Source organism: Macrobrachium rosenbergii, chromosome 59, assembly GCF_040412425.1.
Source record: "Macrobrachium rosenbergii isolate ZJJX-2024 chromosome 59, ASM4041242v1, whole genome shotgun sequence".
In the NCBI taxonomy this organism is placed as follows: domain Eukaryota; kingdom Metazoa; phylum Arthropoda; class Malacostraca; order Decapoda; family Palaemonidae; genus Macrobrachium; species Macrobrachium rosenbergii.
The window spans coordinates 18,409,902-18,422,401 of record NC_089799.1 but is presented as its reverse complement, the minus strand read 5'-3'; positions in this window follow the sequence as shown (position 1 = coordinate 18,422,401).

Below are 12,500 nucleotides of genomic sequence, written 5' to 3'. Positions count from 1 at the left end.
TACTTAGTAATTATTGTTACTATATAATTGCCTAGAAAAACTTAAGTATATCTTAGTTTAACCAGACCACTGACCTGATTAACAGCTCTCCTAGGGCTGGCCCGAAGGATTAGATTTATTTTACGTGGCTATGAACCAATTGGTTACCTAGCAACGGGACCTACAGCTTATTGTGGAATCCGAACCACATTATGACGAGAAATGAATTTCTATCACCAGAAATAAATTCCTCTAATTCTTCACTGGCATAATTGCCAAGAAGTATTACCGTAGGAATATTATCAAAACGAGAAATTAAAATGCTAGTTCTCATTAACGTTACTGAACAATCCCTGTCTGACAGCCTCTCATATATTACGTAATAGGTTCCTCATTGTCATGGCAGATGGTAATCTATTATGTTTCGATGGAGGAGAGATTCGGTTGCTTTTTCAAATCAGTGAGCCTGGATCTCTTTATGAGCGGGAGACATTTTAATGAGCATAATAATGTAGGCTATAATTGATCTGTGACTTAATTAACGCTTGACAGTTACTCTGTACTTTGGCTGCGTATGGATGTCTGTCATCGTCAGTGTAATAAGTATTCAAGATTATGAAAGTCATATGCGATTCCGCGCTACAGATTTTTAGTTTTCTGGAAAAGGAAACTATTGTGCCGGCTTTCTCTGTCCGTCCGCATTTTATTCTGTCCGCACTTTTTCTGTCCGCACATTTTCTGTCCGCACATTTTCTGTCCGCCCTCAGATCTTAAAAACTACTGAGGCTAGAGGGCTGCAAATTGGTATGTTGATTATCCACCCTCCAATCATCAAACATACCAAATTGCAGCCCTCTAGCCTCAGTAGTTTTTATTTTATTTAAGGTTAAAGTTAGCCATAATCGTGCTTCTGGCAACGATATAGGATATGCCACCACCAGGCCGTGGTTAAAGATTATGGGCCGCAGCTCATACAGCACTATACCGAGACCACCGAAAGACAGATCTATTTTCGGTGGCGTTGATTATACGCTGTAGCGGCTGTAAAGACAACTCGGTTTCGCAGAATAAACTTCGGCGCATTTTTTACTTTTTTTTTTTAAACCTGCACTAATTAATTTATATTACTATTTCTTGATACATGAAATGAAAATCATGATATTTTACGTTAATTACGTAGCGCAAGAAACTTTAAAAGTTGGAAATATTCTACATTGTTTCTAAATGAAGGTATTTCTTGGTAAATGTTTTCTTTTCATTAATATCGGACAATCAGAATTATCTGGTAAACTTAGGGTAACATCTCAGTCCGTAAAGAGTCTGTACCTTCATTTCAGTCTGCACAATAAACAAGTAAGAAATGCGCCGAGGTTTCTCCGGCGCAATCAAGTTTTCTGTACAGCTTATAATCAAGGCCACCGAAAACAGGTCTATTTTTCGGTGGTCTCGGTATAGTGCTGTATGAGCCGCGGCCCATGAAACTCTCAGCCTGCCATGGTGGCCCGTGTTGTTGCGTTGCCAGAAGTACGATCATGGCTAAATTTAACCTTAGATAAAATAAAAACTATTGAGGCTAGAGGGCTGCAATTTGGTATGTTTGATGATTGGAGGGTGGGTGATCAAAATGCCAATTTGCAGCCCTCTAGCCTCAGTAGTTTACAAGATCTGAGGGCGGCCAGAAAAAGTGAAAAAGTTCTGACAGACAGACAAAGCCGGCACAATAGTTTTCTTTTCAGAAAATTAAAACAATGTTTCCCAAAAATAATTTAGGCAGCTATCAAAACTGAGACACTGAAAGCTGCATATCAATATTCCTGGAAGCATTTTGAATACGAAGAATAATACAGTAGATCCTACTGCAGATAATTTAAAATAACAATTTAAAGAGAAATAATTACCTAAAAAGATATCCCTGCAAAAAAACATTAATCGTTGGGGAGGATGTGGTGCACAAACTAATTCCCAAAAACTAATGCTATATCTATCTAATTTATCTATCGCTTTATAACACACACACACACATATATATATATACATATATATACATATTATATATATATATATATGAAATTTTTATCACACCATGATTTATATACAATCATGAAGCTACAAATGTCGCTTAATATCAAATTCACGCTACCTTGAGAATATCTCCGATGGAGAATTATCACTGAAGGGAATTTATATAAGTGATAAATGGATTGGTACCGCGGGACACGAACCCTGGACACAGACCTTATCCAGCGACTCCAGTTGACGTTACCACTGTGCTATCAAAGAGGTATAAGTCATCGCCGAGTCTGCTGTACTGTTTTTATCTGTCGTGAGCGGGGAAGTTGTACTTAGCTGTGGCAATGACCCACCTCCGCCATGATAGTTCATTGGTACGTTTGGAACACGCAGCTCTATTATGAAATTTTTATCACACCATGATTTATATACAATCATGAAGCTACAAATGTCGCTTAATATCAAATTCATGCTACCTCGGGAATATCTCCGGTGGAGAATTATCACCGAAGGGGAATTTATATAAGTGATAAATGGATTGGTACCGCCGGGACAAGAACCCTCGACACAGACCTTATCCAGCGACTCAGTCCAGTTGACGTTACCACTGTGCTATCAAGAGAGGTATAAGTCATCGCCGAGTCTGCTGTACTGTTTTATCTGTCGAGCGGGAAGTTGTACTTAGAAGCAATGACCCACCTCCGCCATGATAGTTCATTGGTACGTTTGGAACACGCAGCTCTATTATGAAATTTTTATCACACCATGATTTATATACAATCATGAAGCTACAAATGTCGCTTAATATCAAATTCACGCCGGGAATATTTCCGATGGAGAATTGTCACCGAAGGGGAATTTACATAAGTGATAAATGGATTGGTACCGCGGGACAAGAACCTCGACACAGACCTTATCTAGCAACTCCAGTTGACGTTACCACTGTGCTATCAAGAGAGGTATAAGTCATTGCCGAGTCTGCTGTACTGTTTTTACCCGTCGTGAGCGGGGGAAGTTGTACTTAGCCGCGGCAATGACCCACCTCCGCCATGATAGTTCATTGGTACGTTTGGAACACGCAGCTCTATTATGAAATTTTTATCACACCATGATTTATATACAATCATGAAGCTACAAATGTCGCTTAATATCAAATTCATGCTACCTCGAGAATATCTCCGATGGAGAATTATCACTGAAGGGAATTTATATAAGTGATAAATGGATTGGTACCGCCGGGACACAAACCCTCGACACAGACCTTATCCAGCGACTCCAGTTGACGTTACCACTGTGCTATCAAGAGAGGTATAAGTCATCGCCGAGTCTGCTGTACTGTTTTTATCTGTCGAGCGGGAAGTTGTACTTAGCTGTGGCAATGACCCACCTCCGCCATGATAGTTCATCGTTTGGAACACGAGTCTATTATGAAATTTTTATCACACCATGATTTATATACAATCATGAAGCTACAAATGTCGCTTAATATCAAATTCATGCTACCGAGAATATCTCCGTGGAGAATTATCACTGAAGGGGAATTTATATAAGTGATAAATGGATTGGTACGCGGGACAAGAACCCTCGACACAGACCTTATCCAGCACTCCAGTTGACGCCACTGTGCTATCAAGAGAGGTATTCAGTCTGCTGTACTGTTTTTATCTGTCGTGAGCGTTTGGAATGACCCACCTCCGCCATGATAGTTCAGCGTTTTATTATGAAATTTTTATCACACCATGATTTATATACAATCATGAAGCTACAAATGTCGCTTAATATCAAATTCACGCTACCTGGGAATATTTCCGATGGAGAATTGTCACCGAAGGGGAATTTACATAAGTGATAAATGGATTGGTACGCCGGACAAGAACCTCGACACAGACCTTATCTAGCAACTCCAGTTGACGTTACCACTGTGCTATCAAGAGAGGTATAAGTCATTGCCGAGTCTGCTGATAAATGACCCATCTGCCATGATAGTTCATTGGTACGTTTGGAACACGCAGCTCTATTATGAAATTTTTATCACACCATGATTTATATACAATCATGAAGCTACAAATGTCGCTTAATATCAAATTCACGCTACCCGGGAATAATGGAGAATTATCACTGAAGGGGAATTTATATAAGTGATAAATGGATTGGTACCGCTGGGACACAAACCTCGACACAGACCTTATCCGGCGACTCCAGTTGACGTTACTGTGCTATCAAGAGAGGTATAAGTCATCGCCGAGTCTGGACTGTTTTTACCCATCGTGAGAGGGGAAGGTACTTAGCCTCGGCAATGACCCACCTCCGCCATGATAGTTCATTGGGCGTTTGGAACATGCAGCTCTTATTATGAAATTTTTATCACACCGTGATTTATATACCATCATGAAGCTACAATGTCCTTAATATGGCGATAGAGAATTATCACGAAGGGGAATTTATGTAAAGTGGTGTTCCAAACGTACCAATGAACTACCGATGGAGGCCGAGGCTAAGTACAACTTCCCCGCCACGAAGGGTAAAAACAGTACAGTAGACTCGGCGATGACTTATACCTCTTGATAGCACAGTGGTAACGTCAACCGAAGTTGCTGGATAAGGTCTGTGTCGAGGGTTCATGTCCCGGCGGTACCAATCCATTTATCACTTATGTAAATTCCCTTCGTGACAATTCTCCATCGGAGATATTCCTGAGAATTTGATATTAAGCGACATTTGTAGCTTCATGATAATATATATGATATATATATAGACATTTATATATATATGATAATATATATATATATATATATATATATATATATATATATATATATATATATATATATATATATATATATATATATATATATATATATATATATATATATATATATATATATATATATATATATATATATATATATATATATATATAAAGAATCTGATAAATCTCATCCCTTGCCAATCGAGATAATTCTAATCCTCTCCATTTCATACAAGCGCTTTAAAAGGAGCAGTTTCTGTTTCCAGTATTGCAATTTACGTACATGAATGTAAAGTGAAATTGTAAGTCAGCCACTAATGCATGCGCACCTTTTGTCCTCGTGCAATGTCGCCAAGAATTTCGAGAGAAAGCCGAACGTTGTATTCCTACAAGAGACAGACAGGAGGAATGAGGATACTAAGAGAGAGATAAAATATTAATAACCTTTGCTATAACCAGAGAGTAAGAATGCAAATGAAGTTCTGTGGAAGTTACAGTTTCGTTTGACGTGATTGAAGGTTTGGTGATAGGAGTACCTTAGTCAAAGGGAGAAGTTTCTTTAAGAATTACCTGAGAAGAGTGAGAGAAAATGAGGTTACCTGAGTTGTGCCTTGAGAATGAGGAGAGGATAATTAATGACGAGTGTTGAATATACTGAAACGCGAGTACGTAATTCGACTACGGATATACCTTGGAACTTAAGACTGTTATTTTTAGTTTTCTGGAAAAGGAAACTATTGAGCCGGCTTTGTCTGTCCGTCCGCACTTTATTCTGTCCACACTTTTTCTGTCCGCCCTCAGATCTTAAAAATTACTAAGGCTAGAGGGTTGCAAATTGGTATGTTGATCAGGCACCCTCCAATCATCAAACATGCCAAACTGCAGCCCTCTAGCCTCAGTATATATTTTTTTATTTTATTCAAGGATAAAGTTAGCCACAATCGTGCACCTGGCAACGATATAGGCCAGGCCACCACTGGGCCGTGGCTAAAGTTTGATGGGCCGCGGCTCATACACCATTAAACCGAAACCACCGAGAGATAGACCTATTTTCGGTGGCCTTGATTATACGATATATAGAAAACTCGATTTTTACTTGTTTCTATTTTTTAATACCAAACATTTATCCTAAATTAACTCTAGGCGATGAGGTCACGACAGATTAAATCTTAATTGACTTCTGTTAAATACTTGTATCCTCTTACTGAATTCTGATAATGTGGATTTGAAACGTATGTTTGTGATGGCCTTTGATTACTAACATAAGCCATTTAATCACGGTCAAGGATTTATTTGAAATACTATATTTCCTTGATGTCAGTCACGTATCTGTTCGATTTCGTTGGAGTTTTCTTACTAGAATTCTTTCTTGAACTCTCGACTACCTCCACCACTGAACCGTATTTTGTCAAAATGAATTTCCCTCTGATCACAGCAATGCTCCGTAAATCACATATATAAAAATATTTGTGATAACTCCTAATAGTCGTTTGAACAATGTACTATTAGTTTCAGTTACCATTCCCTAAAGTTCACCGAAGGTATCTTACATTGCTGTCTTGACAGTCCAACATACATTCCATTGCGACCTTTGATTTAAAAGTAATGGAATTCTATCACGTTCTCGAATTTGGTCGTGTTTGCTGTTGGCGGCGTTCAATGCTGACTCTGTTGAGCTTTCTGACAGTTCCTCCTTGGGCGAGTCGGTAGAGTTGTGGGCTAGCACTCGCCAGGCCCGAGTTCGAGTCTCCGGCCGGCTAATGAAAAATTAGAGGAATTTATTTCCGGTGCTAGAAATTCATTTCTCGCTATAATGTGGTTCGGATTCCACAATAAGCTGTAGGTCCAAGCTGTAGGTCCTTTGCTAAGTAACCAATTGGTTCTTGGCCACGTAAAATAAGTCTAATCCTTCAGGCCAGCCCTAGGAGAGCTGTTAATCAGCTCAGTGGTCTGGTGAAACTAAGATATACTTAACTTTGAGCTTTCTGACTGTCAAGATGGTGCTTAAAGGACAGATTAATAAAATTTATTGCTAAATGCAGTCTGCTCAACAGGATGTACAGTAACTTTGGCAGCATCTTTATCAACTTCCGCTGCTTTTTAGAATGATGTTACTCGTATAGTCCCAATTTCACACGTTTGACAATTCGAAGTATAATAACCACGAAACAATAATAAAGGCTGCGTTCAGCTTTAGCTTTAACGAGGCAGAACAAAACAGGTGACTTGTAAAGTCAACAACTGTTTAGAAACAATGGAATGGACGAGAACACCAAACTGTTATTTCGGTTGGTTGTTCACCAGTTTTTGCTTCCGATTCCGATATTACAAATGATTATTTCAAATTCAAATCTGCCTTTTCACAAAGATACGGAAGACCATTTGATCAAGACCCATAACATTTGAGTTGTATAATCTAATTTATTTCATTATCGTACTGATATTTTCATGTAATCAACCACATTTTACTACTCAAACCGCATTAACAGCTGCTGCATACTACACCGAAACCTGATAGATACATTTAAAAGGCAGATTTTTAACTCAGTAGAGACGCGCGATGTTATTTTAATTATTTTTCATTTTTTTTTATAGCGCATAACTTCGGAGAAAGGTGTCCACCGCTTCGCTCAAAGCGTCCATCATCTCCTGTCATCATCACACCGAGTACTGGAACACACGAGTGCCAGCCAATTTGGACGAGACTTCCCTCCGGAGCATAATAGCGTGAAGGGGAGGCCATCGAATCGGGAACTACGTCCTCCCTGAGGAAATGAGAAACCTGCTCTAAGATTTCCTCTCCATTGTCACATTCCAATATCCAATTTTCATAAAGCCTCGTGGGGCAACGTCCGTTGAACAAGCGTTCCGCACCGAAATCGCCCGCAATATGTTCCAACGGTTTCCTAAAAGCCTCTGGAATCTGGGAAATTTGGGAGTTTGAATTAATTCAGACGGACACAGCGGGGTTTTGTGCAGGTGCGAGAGAGAGAGAGAGAGAGAGAGAGAGAGAGAGAGAGAGAGAGAGAGAGAGACCAATAGGCAAGATGATGGAAAAGGCAGAAAGTGATGCACAACAAGGGGGAAGCTTACAGAGAAAAGAGAGAAAAAACATTAGTGATTGTCTGCTATTTCCGCCTATTTCTTAAATTTCCTGCGCTGGCGGAGATGAATTTGGAATTTTTCGGGAATCTAGTACTCCTCTCTCTAAAGATAGATAGATAGTAAACCATGACTAGTGTCAACCATAAACAATACACTTTCTTATAACGAAATTTGAAAATTTTAGCAAAATGAAGAGATTTTCTTAAATATTTAGGGAATGTGTCATATCAAACCACAAGGTATATCATGTTCCTAAAAGACATTATGATGCAAGATATATTCTTCATAAATATTTGTAAATAAAGTTATAGGAAATTGTTGTTAAATGAATATAGTCATTGCAACATTTGACTTATCAAAAACATTTTGAGGCTATACATTACAATGAATAAATGATTTATGAAAACGAAAGGGTTCTCCGTTTGTCTGTGTCTGTCTGTCTGTCTGTCTATCTGTCTGTCTCTCTCACGCAGAACTGCCACTAAACTTGCAAAGAAAATATACAACAATTGGACTGCACCAACTACAGTATATTCTGAAAAGATGTTCTCAGCAAATCAATTATAGGATAACATATTTATACTGTTATTTTTCCACTTACGGATAAAAGAAAATTAAAACAGGTATCCCGATTTACTTATTTATCCCAGACTGATTTCAATCATAGTATCTGAAGCACGAACAATGATTAAATCAGAACAATACACCGTAACAGTCATTCATAAACCAGGCGTTAAATGCTCTGCATTGTTCTGCCTTTGTTGTGGAAGAGCGAAATCAGAGATTCCTGGGAATAATCCACAGAAGATGACTCAGCAACATTCTCGACTTGGAATAAAGAAAAATAAAGCTCTGAAGTGCGAGACCATCACGCAAGTATCCCTATTGAATATGAAGCCTTGGAACAATACCTATTATTCTGGCAGCATTAAATCACTTGCAATTTCAAGTGATCTGAACAAGGGGAACTCAGGGTGGAAGATGGCGTTAAGCGCTGTTAATTATTCTGATTTATTACATACGGTGTTATGCGTGCTAAGGGAATCATGAGGTGGAATTACTACGGTGAAAGGCTGGCCAATCAGTGGAGTCTTCGTTTTGCAATGAATCGGTTTCATATTCCACTGACGTTTAACCGCTTGCCCATTTTTTTTTTTTTTTTTTTTTAGATATCCGTCATGACTCCCAGAAACGTCACTTTCCATTTGAGCAGAGCAATAATAATAATAATAATAATAATAATAATAATAATAATAATAATAATAATAATAATAATAATAATAACTGCAACAAGAGTTACATCGTCTGCATTTTGTTTATATTATGTTTCAGACCAGCTGTCTTTTACTACTTGAAATTAACAATTACACTCTACTAGGAACTTCAGACAAAGTAAGAACAGGTTTAGTGAAACATCATTAATAAAAACTGTGTCATCTGCCTTTTTAGAAAAATAAAAAAATTCACCTTGGTGAATGTATCTTATTAACTTCAACTGAATAAACATCAATACTTAAAAAAAAAAAGTAATCTTCTTTGACAGAACACGAGGATGAAAGGCGCACTATTCTGAGAGAAGCAGAAAATACGACCAATTTCAACCCAAAGGAATGCGTAGGCAAATCCCACCTTATGTAAACCTCAGTGGAATGGAATATAGAATTTTGGCCCAAGGCCAAGCGTTGGGACTTGTGAGGTCATTCAGCGCTGAAAGGGAAGTTGATAGCCGAAAGATTTTAAAGGTGTAACAGGAGGAAAACCTCTCAGTTTCACTATGAAACATTTGTTAGGAGAGCGTGGAAAGTAAGATGGAAGAAAGAGAATATGAACAGAGTTACAGTAAAAGGTATGAGAGGGGTAGCAGCTAGGTGCCGAAGGGACGCTGCGAAGAACCTTAAGTAATGCCTACAGTGCACCACATGAGGTACACTGACGGCACTGACCCCCTACGGGAGGTGTAAACCTCAGTAAACTGGCACCCAGGTCACTTCTGCATTCAGACGATTTTGCTCCCAAGGTTTTGGGACTAACGAGGTGACATTATGATTTGAATGTGGTAACTTCAAGATTCCTTCTTACAATGTAATTGATATGTTCAAGACAAGACAGAATCGTAAAACGAATGTACTGATGGACTTGGCCACTTTGCAATTGACGGGTTTCTCCTCGAAGAATATGGGTGTTTACTCAGAGGCTTCCATGTCTGTTACAGGGATTGAATCTTACTGATTGCTGCAAGGCAAAGATTACATGACCTTTTAGAATACTGAAATAACGATTATTCTTCTCTTCAGAACTGATGGTATTAATATGAGTAATAATACTAATAATAATAGTAATACTAACAATGTCAGAACTTGGTAGTTGAGGGAAAACAGGTAGAGAATCTTTCTTGGAATTCTCAAGCCTGACCAGTGATCTGTAGATATCAATTACAGTGGAGAGGATATCCATTTATTTTTGGACGTTAAATCCATTCGTTAATTATAGGAATTGGTGTTACAACTTTCGTTATCATTCTTGTAGCAACTACGAGCATTTTTACCAACCTCAACGAAGCATACCATCGAAGGAATCCGATCTTGACAGAAACTGGATTTTTCTATGTTTTCTTTGAGATGGAAATGTGTCTCAACATTCCACTCATATAGAATAATTTGCAACGCACATATCCCGTTTAATACGAGGGAAAACAAGAGAAAAATAATTATTTAATCTTCACTTTTTCATTCCTTCATCGATAATGAAGTGTCAACGAATCAAGTCGAATACTTAGAAAGACTAAAAATATGCTTATTTCGCCAATTTCTGAAAACATATTTGACTATAAACTTCTTAAAAGATTATACATAATGAAAGAATTTCGAGAACTACCTCAAGCAAATTACTAGGTAGTTCGTATTTTGTCTTTGGTGTATAAAAATACGTTCAAAGGGAAAAATTACTCGGAAGAGAACCATGAAAAAAAAAAAAAAAAAAAAAAAAAAAAAAAAAATATATATATATATATATATATATATATATATATATATATATATTTTCCTAAATACCGATCAAACAAAATGGTTTAAGTGAAGCGCAATATTTTGTAAATAATGACTAGACGTATCATCAAACTATTAAGAATGATTGAAGTATCAGCCTCGTAAATTAAATAGCTCTACAATTGCTATTACGAGTTCTATTATTTTTCAATTTCTGTAGTGAAACTAATTAATTTTCTCCAGGTTTAACCAGAGAAGCCTTCAGTCGTGAATTCATCAAGAGCCCTGAAGACTAATCCTGATTTTTTTTACTGAGCATGAATAAACTTTTATTATTGGCGACTTTTGAGGATTTTTGAATAAGAGCAGCTGAAGTGGGAGAGGAAATTGAATATTATTTTATTCTAATGACGCTCCTTCACACCTTATTGCTCCTGGCAGTTTATATTCAAAGAACTGATATTTACTTATTCATAAGGTGCAGCAAAATTCAAGTAGAAGTATAAGAATGATAATTTTAAAATCCTATAAGGCAAATGATGATAAAACGACTGAATGACAATAGTGTGATGAAGGAAGGGAAACAAAAGAAGGAAAGAATAGTTACAGCCAAAAACACATGAATAAGGACACACAAATCAAAATAATTTTAAGAAGCCATTATAGGAAAGCCAAGTATGTAAGGGAACATAAATGATAGAAAAAGTGTATGCTCTAAACTTAAAGCAAAGAAAAATACAATATAATAATATATAATACAGCAGTATTTAGAGAGTTGAAAAGGGGGAAAAACTGAAACTCGTATGAAACGAAAAAGGGAATTGGAAATAAAAGAAATATTGATGCTGCAAGGAGAGTGAAATATATAATAAATATACGGTAAAGTCCAGTTTAAACTGAATGAAGACGAGCAAAGCATAGGGCAACACTCACCGGACACTAAAAGAAATCAAGTTAGGGAAGTCAAACGAAAGCAAAAAGAATCTCATAAATTGATGATGACTTACCAAAAAAAAAAAAAAAATAAAGGAAAAATACAGAACTGAACTAAATCAAATTAAAGGACACAAGAGATACAGAGGTTCTCCGGTTGTTGTATCTACAAGAGCAATGGGAGTCAGGAAAGTTAACTGAGTGCAAAAACAGCCTTAAAAATTTTAAGGTGAATTAACAGGGAAAAAAAAGCAAAAATACAAAACTGAATTAAATTATTGATGAAGTAAGATCAGTAAATTCACGATGGAGAGACGAGCTAAAAGCGGCTCATCAGTTACTGTATCTACATATACTGTAGTATATGCTTAGGTAAAGAGATTGTGGACTCTTCAGTGCTCTGCCCCATTACTCACTGTTATGAAGCCCCTGGCAGAAGGCATCTAGATGACCTCCTTTCCCATGCCCTTCCCCTTATCCCCCTTTTCCCTGAAGAGGGCGTCGGTCACGAAAATGTTAACCCTCGTGTCCCTAGGCGAGTGACGAATTTGCCTGCCACAGGTCCCTGGGTCCCTATCAGATGGTAATGGTGGTTAGTATATGGCGACGTCGTTTGGTGTTGAATGGTAATTATTTATCAACGCCTAAGCGACCCTACGTTACAATTTCCAGCAGATGGAAAGACCCGCGTAGCAGTAAAAGTGTTACGCCTGTTAATCATTTATCAATTTACGAGTAAA